At 40.6% G+C, this 8,715-nt stretch overlaps 1 long non-coding RNA gene across 2 annotated transcripts; it reads right to left on the bottom strand.

Moving 5' to 3' along the window:
* Positions 1-3,679: 3,679 nt before the first annotated feature.
* LOC112475383 lies at positions 3,680-8,027 on the bottom strand. Of its 2 annotated transcripts, none has more exons than XR_003044677.1 (6): positions 7,943-8,027; positions 7,607-7,847; positions 6,577-6,928; positions 6,155-6,283; positions 4,754-4,911; positions 3,680-3,960 (listed from the first exon to the last, which is right to left on the bottom strand). It is a non-coding gene; the product is annotated as an uncharacterized LOC112475383 (long non-coding RNA). The 2 variants fall into 2 exon arrangements; XR_003044676.1 differs by having other exon boundaries at positions 7,607-7,844.
* Between the last annotated feature and the right edge of the window lie 688 nt (positions 8,028-8,715).

The raw sequence follows: 8,715 nt of genomic DNA, 5'->3' as shown, positions 1-8,715 counted from the left end.
GAGCCCGGGTCCCTAAAGGATCATGTGGAAGGCTATCTGGCCTGTGATACCACTCTGAACTCTGGCATGAGTGAAAAAGAAACTTTTATTCTGTTGAGCTACAAAGAATTTGGAGTCCATCTTTCACAGGAGCTAGAGCTAAGACACTGGTTAAATAAATCCTTAGGGTACAGCCATATAACCCTGTCAAAAACTAACAAAGTGGCTCTTTGTTCTTGACATGGAATGGTCTCCAAGGTACTTTAAAGGAAAAACAGCAAGGTACAGGAGAACATGTATAAACTTAATTTTTTGTGTAAAAAATAGGTGGGAAAAATAATGTAAACATAATTCCTTATTCATGCCCAACAGTGGAAGGACACACACACCAAAAAACAATAATTGCTTCCATACAGAGGAGCTGGGTAGCTAGCAGATGGGTGAGACTTTGTGATTTGAACCAATTGAATTTTGAAGCATGCGAGTGTTTCTAATTTAAAATTTTTATTTCAATTAGAAAATTAAAAGGAGTACGCCAGAGATGTGGGCACATTTAAATATTGGTGGAAGGAGCCAGTACAAACAAAAATCTCAAAAGTATGGACGAAGGGTGGACTAAAGCCCTGAAGAGGCGGGATGGAGGCTGGAACACAACGGGACGGACCTGCCATGGGCAGGAAGAAGGCACCTTAGGACAGGGAGAGAGGAAGCTGGAGCTGTGCACGTCCAGGCAAGTGTGTAAATGCAAACAGGAAGGGAGAGCGGGAGGATCCTTCTCAAGTGGCTTTTAGGTAGGAGGTAAAGTTACCGAATGAGAATGAGTGGTAGATTTTATTTGACTTGTAGGGGAGAATAGGGGATCACATGGACACGGGGACAAGGGAAATAGAATCCTTTCAAGAAGCACTGATGGCCCAGCCAAGACTGGAGCTCTGAATTTAGAATCGGACCCTGTCCTTAAGCCCTCCTGCCCGCATCTCCCTCTTTCCTCTGCTGGGAAGCTGTCATCAGATACGATCTGCTCTCCTTCCCTGTACAGCAGGCTTTTTCTCTGGCCCAACTGAGCCTAGCAGAACAGAAGAGAGATCTCACACCTGGAACTCAACCCTATGGCTTAAGTGATGCCAAGAGAACTCACTCTGGCTGGCAAAAGCTCATCAGTGTGCACCTGAAAGAACCAAATAAACTCAACCTTGAGCTTGGAAGACTGACAGGTGTTTAGGATTTACTGTTAAGTCGGGGAATGAGGGGAAGGGGAGCAGAATTCAAAATGGTCCACACATAATACACTCAACCATATAAAATAAGGCTCAACCATAGAAAATCGACTGAAAGAAAACATGCCTAAATGTTACATGGGTTTCCTCTGGTAATTGAGATTATAGTGCTTTCTCTCTATTTCTTTATAGTCTCCAAATGTTCTACAGTAAGTATACAGTACTTTTATAGACTGATTTTTTTAAGATACAGGTTCTGCAACAGTGAGCAGTCATATCCCAATTTCACAGTGGAAAAACACCTTTTGGGTCACGGACCTCTTTACGACTCTGATGGCAATTATGGGCCTTCTCCCTGGAAAAATGCTCCCGAGCTCTCACACACATCAACACCCCATTCTGTATCCCTTTGGGGTGGCCCAGACGCAAGGGAATATCCATCCCTGCCTGTAAGAGACAGAATAACTCCTGGGCGAGCCACAACTGACTGTAAGCTGACCAACAATATTGAAATTTCAATAGAAATGTGTAAATCCCAAATGGAAGCACCAAAAAAGATGCTCAGAGGCCAGTATTGGCTGTGCTGCCCCAATTGTCTCCAAGGAAGGGTGTTACTCTTACCTGAGCCCCGCAGTCACTGTCGCAGGCCTGTCATCCTTGGAGATAGGATTGTACTGGGCATCTAAACATTCCACTCATCCAGCTGACCCCCCGGTGCACACCCCTGGCTCACTTTTCCTAAGTGCCCTTAGGAAAAACGTGACTGCTTTTAAGGCAGAGGTTTATAAACTTGTATAAGTCTAAGGACCAGAAAGGCAAAGTATAGGAAAAATAAACTGCCAGCATATAATCAAACTTTATTTTATATAAGGTACAGACATATGATGCCAGAGATTGTACTTTAAACTTGACATTAAAAATATATAATTTGGAAATAGAAATAATTATTCAAAGTTTCATAATTTATTACGCCTCAGATTTGAAATCCAAAATCTGACATTCCTTTCTGATGCCCCACGGTGTCAATCGACGCCAGATGAATCTCACGTAGCAGTGTGCAAGAGAGAATTCATCTCTGACTCCTTTAACTGGGAGCAATATTTAGTTCTGTTTAGTTTCATAACAGAAAATAGCTGCTCACAAACATAGGTGCTTCCGAACATGGACAGAATCTTTGCACAATGGTTTTTATAGTTAAGGTAACCATTCCCTAGACATTTGTAGAATTCTGGGATTCCAACATCATCATATTTAGTTTTCAGTATAGTGTTGCACTGCAATTCAATAACTTCCATTTGTAGCTCTTCATTCACATTATTAATATTAATTGAGAAAGGTGAACTGAACAATATTAGTTCATTTTCATAAAGTTTGAAATCAGATACCCATTTTTGGAATTCAGCCTTCAACTCTTTAATTTTTGGAATGTAGTTCAGGCCATCATTTTCATTTTCGGAAACTAATTTCAGCATAGGGAAGTGGGCCAGATTGTTCCTTGCCAAATGAGTTTCCCAAAGACACAATTTCATTAGGAAAGAGAAGAGTGAACTGAATCATGCATTTGTGTAACCACTTGTGAACACCCTCGCAGAGAAATAGCCAATGTATTTACGTAAGTCATAATGTCAACCAAAAAGGCTAGGTCTTTGATCCAATCTTTGCTAGTAAGCTGAGGCACAGATTTTCCTTTAACAGACATGAAAAAGTCAATTTCTTCCAATACTTCAAAAAACTGCCTTAGCACCATACCGCGCGACTCAGCCACTTAAGTTCCATGGAGCAGAACAGGCTTCCATATTGTGCATCTAGCTCACTGAGCAAAGCACTGAATTTCCTATGGTTTGAGCCATGGGAACGTATCCAGGTTATGGTGTAAATGACAATGTCCATGACATGGTCCATTTTTAAATTTTTAGCACAAAGGGATTCCTGGAGAATGAGGCCATGTACAGATTTAAGTTCTGCGTTTTTGCAAAGCCCTGACACTTTAGATTTAAGCTTTGTAACAAGTTGTCTAACACCAACCATTGCGGAATTACCGTCTGTGCTAACACTAATTTTGACCAGTCTACACTAAATTTTTTAAGACTTTTCTCAACACATAAAAATAATTCATTTCCTGATGTCGTCCCTGTAAGGGGGTACCATGTCCAAAAGTTCCTTGGTCACGTCAAAAGTTTCATCAACACCACGAATAAATACAGCTAACTGAGGGGCGTTTTTTACATAAGTGCTTTCATGGGCTGCAAGGTAGAAAGGCACAAATGATTTAGCTTTCTCCTGTAACTCGTCCTGGAAGCTCTCGGTCATCACGTCAACATGCTGTGGAACATTACCAGTTAGTCTTATCCTGGCAAATGCCTGTCTCTGCTCAGGGCACATAATTTCCACAGCACTCAACAGACATTCCTTTATAAACTCACCATCTGTAAACGGTTTTGATGCCCGGGCAATTTTCTCACTTAATACATAACTACATTTCATAGCAGCATCATTTATTTTATTCGCATTCAGAAGCAAATCGTGTTGAAATTTCAGTCTTTTTTTCAGTTCATTAAGTTTTTTAGCTCGTTTCTTTTCTGTATATCCATCATGATTCCTCCTATGGTTTGTTTCATAATGGCATCTTAGGTTATATTCTTTCGACGCAGACAGACTTTGCATATTAAACATGTGGGAACATTCTTTACCTCCACAAAGAAATAAGTTCTCTCCCACTTTTCTTGAAACGTGTGGCCTTCTGGTTCTATCTTTCGTTTTTCCACTTTTGAAAGAGACAAATAAATAAGAAATATTAAAACATCATCTTTACTAATAGGAAAAAGTACTACTTTGTATTTAAAAAGTTTGTTTTTTCACAGTATAAAGTGATGTTCACTCCTTCAGAGTTGAGGAGAACTTCGAGAATGGTGGAGGCTGCGGCAAACAGAGCAAATGCCACAGCCAAGAGGAAGCAGCTGCTTCCCTCCAGCCGGCTGCAGACAGGTGGGCTGCACCCAGGGCCGCTAGATTCCTTGATGCAGCAAAAGCAACTTGAAATCCAGATTTTTACATGAAATGTCTTGATTTTTAGAAACATTCATAATAAATTCTATTGTTTTTTTTTCCCCCCCATAAATTCTGTATAGGGCACGTCTCCCCATCAGATTAGACACTTTAAGGACACTGGTTTGGGGGCCTCTGTTTTAAACCTGACAAAAACTCTACTTAAAAAGAATTAAATGTCTAAAGAGAATTAAATACCGAATTCTGAAAGCACAGGTTTAAGAAGTTGTTCAAACGGAAGCCAAGAGTGTACCCCCAAAAGGGGGACTTAACTGACGTATCTCAAAATGCCGTTTCCTTTACAGACATTACAATTATCTTACAATTAACTAGGCCAATGCTCAGTAGCTTGATATAATTATGAGAATGGCTTAGATATTTTTGATACAAGAAGAATACTGCATTTAAAAATGTTGAGCACCCCTAGGGCCGTGCAAGCCCCTCTCCCAACCCCGGGGTAACCCAGCTGGCACCCCGCACGTCTCGATCCACAGAGCTTTAGTGCCTTTTACCTCTCTGGGTTCTGCTCTGTCCGTCTCTGTCTTCTTGGCCTTGGCTTTTCTCTGCAACAGAGTCCAGAACTATGGCAAGTCCTCCAACCTCTGTTCCTTGCTTCTCTTCTCGGGCTCTCTCTGCATTGGCTTGTGACTTGAAGTCAACATAGGCAATCCTGCAATTGCGGGGGTGGAGTGCGGGGGAGAAGAAAGAACAGTCAACACTTAGCACCTTTATTTATTTGTCTTTTGAATCAGTAATACATATGTATGATTCAAAATGCAAAAAGTATATGATACAGTGAAGCCTTCCTTCTGCCCAATTCCTTAGGGGCAATACGCTATATGTTTAAAGGCAAATATACACACTATTTTTTAAAAAACAATATTCACACGTAGTTCACATACCATAAAATTCACCCATTTAAAGTGTACAGTGGTTTCTAGTATATTTACAGAATTGTACGCCCATAATCTAACTTTAGAACATTTTCACCCATCAGCCATCACTCCTCATTCTAACTCACACCCTCCCCCCGTCCCAGCTGCAGGCAACCACTACACGCTACTTTCTGTTTCCACAGATTTGCCTATTTGGGACATTTCTTAGCAGCGGAACTGAAAGATAACATGGTGTACGCAACCGTAACTGACAGACACTGCTAAGTGGCTGTACCGACTTCGATTTCACTTCAACCAACAAAGGACGAGCATGCAGCTCCTTCACGCCCCGCCCCCCACCCCGTTCCTTACTACGATAACGGGGTTTGCGTCACACTTAGAAAGTCCTCCCCCTCTTGCAGATTAGGAAAAACAAATTTTAAAAAACTTTACATGCCTCCTTGTAGTATTTTACGATTTCATATTTTCAATATAATCTTTCATGAACTTGTGATTTATTTTGGTGACAGATGGGGACATGGATCTGTTAAGTAAGAATATGCTTAAAGATAACACACCACACTCATTTCTGATTTAGGTATTATGCTTTATTTCACATGGCCATGGGTTCCTGGGCTTCTCTTATCTCTCCTTTGTAATTATTCTTCATGTAAAAGAATGACTTTAACGATTTAAGTATAGCTAATTAAATCTTAATTATTTAGGAAAATTATGTAGCTTTTGGCTTTATAATTATATTTGTTTTGTCCTTCAGAATCGCTGACTTCAAGCCCGTGAACACTGCTGACGATTTGGGGTTTATCCGTTCACACTTGTTTTCTAAATCTGCAGGATTCTTTTCTAGAGATTATGTTCCCCAGAATATATTGGCATAGATTGTTTTAGAGTTCACCTACACCAACAATTTTAGTTCTAACATATCTGTAATTCCAACATTCAATTTTCACCTCACTGAGAATCCCTTCAAAATACATTCTATTCTGACGTATTTTCACCATATTCACCCTCTTACTGTACCAAAGCAAACATGCACAGTGATGATTTTCATTAGCTGCTTACAACACAATTCTGATAGGCCAGTTCAATGTTCTGTTTTGGTACCTGTCCAGACAAGTCACCAAATGTGTTATTTTACTGGAGTCAGCCCTGGAGAGAGAGGAATGAAGATAATCTGTGACTGATTTTTTCAGATCTTCAATCTGTACTTGGTAGAATGAGTCTTCATTTCTCTACGATATCACTACAGTTTTTCAAGAAGTGTTTGGCCATCCATTTATGATGCTTCCTTCAGCTTTTCATGCCTGCTAGTAGAAAGGTTGGATAACTACTCTTTCCTTCTCTAAAATCAGGCATAAGTGATTTGGGAGAATACAATGAAATTCTGTTTGTTTGAATCCAGTAGACACATATTCTTTTCTAGTTCAAGGTACAAAACATACCTTTTACTCATCCCATCCTTGCTCACCAGGCTGATTTGAAAAGCATCCTCAAACACTTCTTTTAGTTCATGCTGAGTGACTTTGTCAGGTAGGTTCTTGATCAAAAGTGTTTTGGCATTTTGATCTAAACACAAAAGAATATTTTTAGTCTGAGTTTAGATCTCATAAGCATCAAATTTCTGTAAGAGAAAAAATACTTCTCAAGAGTTGGAGAGTAGAAAAAATAACACATATTCCTTCACCGAACAAATATCTGAACATACAGTCTGGACGAGGGCCTGTGCTACGTGCTGGCTATGAAAATACGGATTTGGCCTCCACTCTCAGAAACGTGGTCTTGTTGGAGAAAATGCTAGAAAACAAATAGACACATACTTACAAACCATGGTAAGTGCCAGGAAGGAAAAGTAAAGGATGAAATGAGAACGTCTAGTAAAGGACACTTAACCTAGTCTGTGGGAAGGGAAAATTTTTCTGATCTGGGAAGTGAACTCTAAGCTGAGATTCTATTTGTTAAGAATAGAACAAAAAGCTGTTCTTTCAGAGAAACTGCTCAAAAATCCAGCTATACATACAAATTGAAGAAAAAATATGCTATTTAAACCTTTTATTTAATTTAAATAATTTAAAATGTACTTCCATGATATTTTAATGGAAATGGTTAAGAATTACTGCTTTGGAAGCAATACCATTTAAAATGTTACAGAGATTCTGCCAAAGCAAACAAACAAACAAAAATCACTGAGAATTAAGTTTGGGGCACAACGAACCTGCTTGGCTCGTAAGTGCAAAGATAGAAACAATCGATGTGTAATTTTCCAAAAGAAAACTGGAGAGCAGAGGTCAAATGTCCACTGAGATGCCTCATCAACGAAAAGCCCAAAGAACCAGCCAAGGACTCAAAGGCAGCTTTCTGAAGGATGGCATTTTCGCAGAACCCCTTCGAGAGTCACATGGAGAGGCGTTCAGGGCTGACCCTTGATACCTTTCAGCCACCAGCCAGGAACATCCCCAGAAGAGGATTTTTTACCTTCCTCATCCGGGTCCAACTCACGGGTCTTAACTTCATCCTCCTCACGGTTCTCATTTCTCTTCTCATGGTCCCCTAGCTTGGCACTCCTGTCTTTTGGCAACTTGGCCCATGTGGCTCCCTTCCTGTGTGGTGATATTAATTTCTCAGCAAACATGGGTGCCAGAGACTTTTTTTTCCCTACTTTATATCCTGGAGCAGTAGTCACCTTCCTGCCATTCTTCTGAGGGCTGACAACCTGCTGGAGAAATAGCAACAGTGAAGGGAAGTCTCCCCTTCGCCTGTGAGGTTACGATCACATTGTATAGTCAGCGAAGGCAAGATCGGGTGAGGCACCTGAGTCAGCATCTATGTGGATCTCTCTAGAATGAATTTCTTGATGTATAATAAGGGAGCTCCCAGAACCAGAATCACCTGGCATGCCTGGCTAAAGAAAAAAGAAAAGAAAAGACAATTCTTGGATTTCACTTAGAGTTATCAAATCAGAATCTCTACAAAAAAGGATCTAGGTTTCTAGAAGTCTGCAAGCTACTGCCCTATGAAAATATTCCAAGTCGAGTACTGTTTAGGTGGTTCCACATGTCTTCAGGGTCCTAATTCTTCCCATACACGTAAAACACCAAAGGAGAGGGCCCCCCGCACTGGAACATACATAGAAATGAGAGAGCCAAGCCCCTAACACTGAACCTCAGGCTTCCTCATTATACCATCAATTCCCATCCCATAGCTTCCAATAATTGGGCGTGGCATTGTAAAACTAAATGACTAAAGATGAAAATTTCAGCAGAACATCGAATTAAGTCTTACCATATCCAAAAGGACAAAAATGAGGAGCTGTGGGCAATGGATGACCAAGTGAAAACACAGTGGGAAGGCAGACATCTGTGGGCCAAGGAGAGAGGCCTCAGAAGAAACCAAACCTGCCAACCATTTGATCTTCAACTTCTGGCCTCCAGAATTGTGAGAAATTAAATTTCAGTTGTTTCAGCCACCCAGTCTGTGATATTTCATTATGGCAGCCCTAGCCAACTTATATAACCAGTATACACAGACAGGTAGGTAGGTAGGTGGGGAGTGGGGAGGGAGAGAGGGACAGACAGACAGACAGA

Source organism: Pteropus alecto, unplaced genomic scaffold (genome assembly GCF_000325575.1).
Source record: "Pteropus alecto unplaced genomic scaffold, ASM32557v1 scaffold110, whole genome shotgun sequence".
NCBI lineage: Eukaryota > Metazoa > Chordata > Mammalia > Chiroptera > Pteropodidae > Pteropus > Pteropus alecto.
This window is presented reverse-complemented; position numbering and strand designations above follow the sequence as displayed.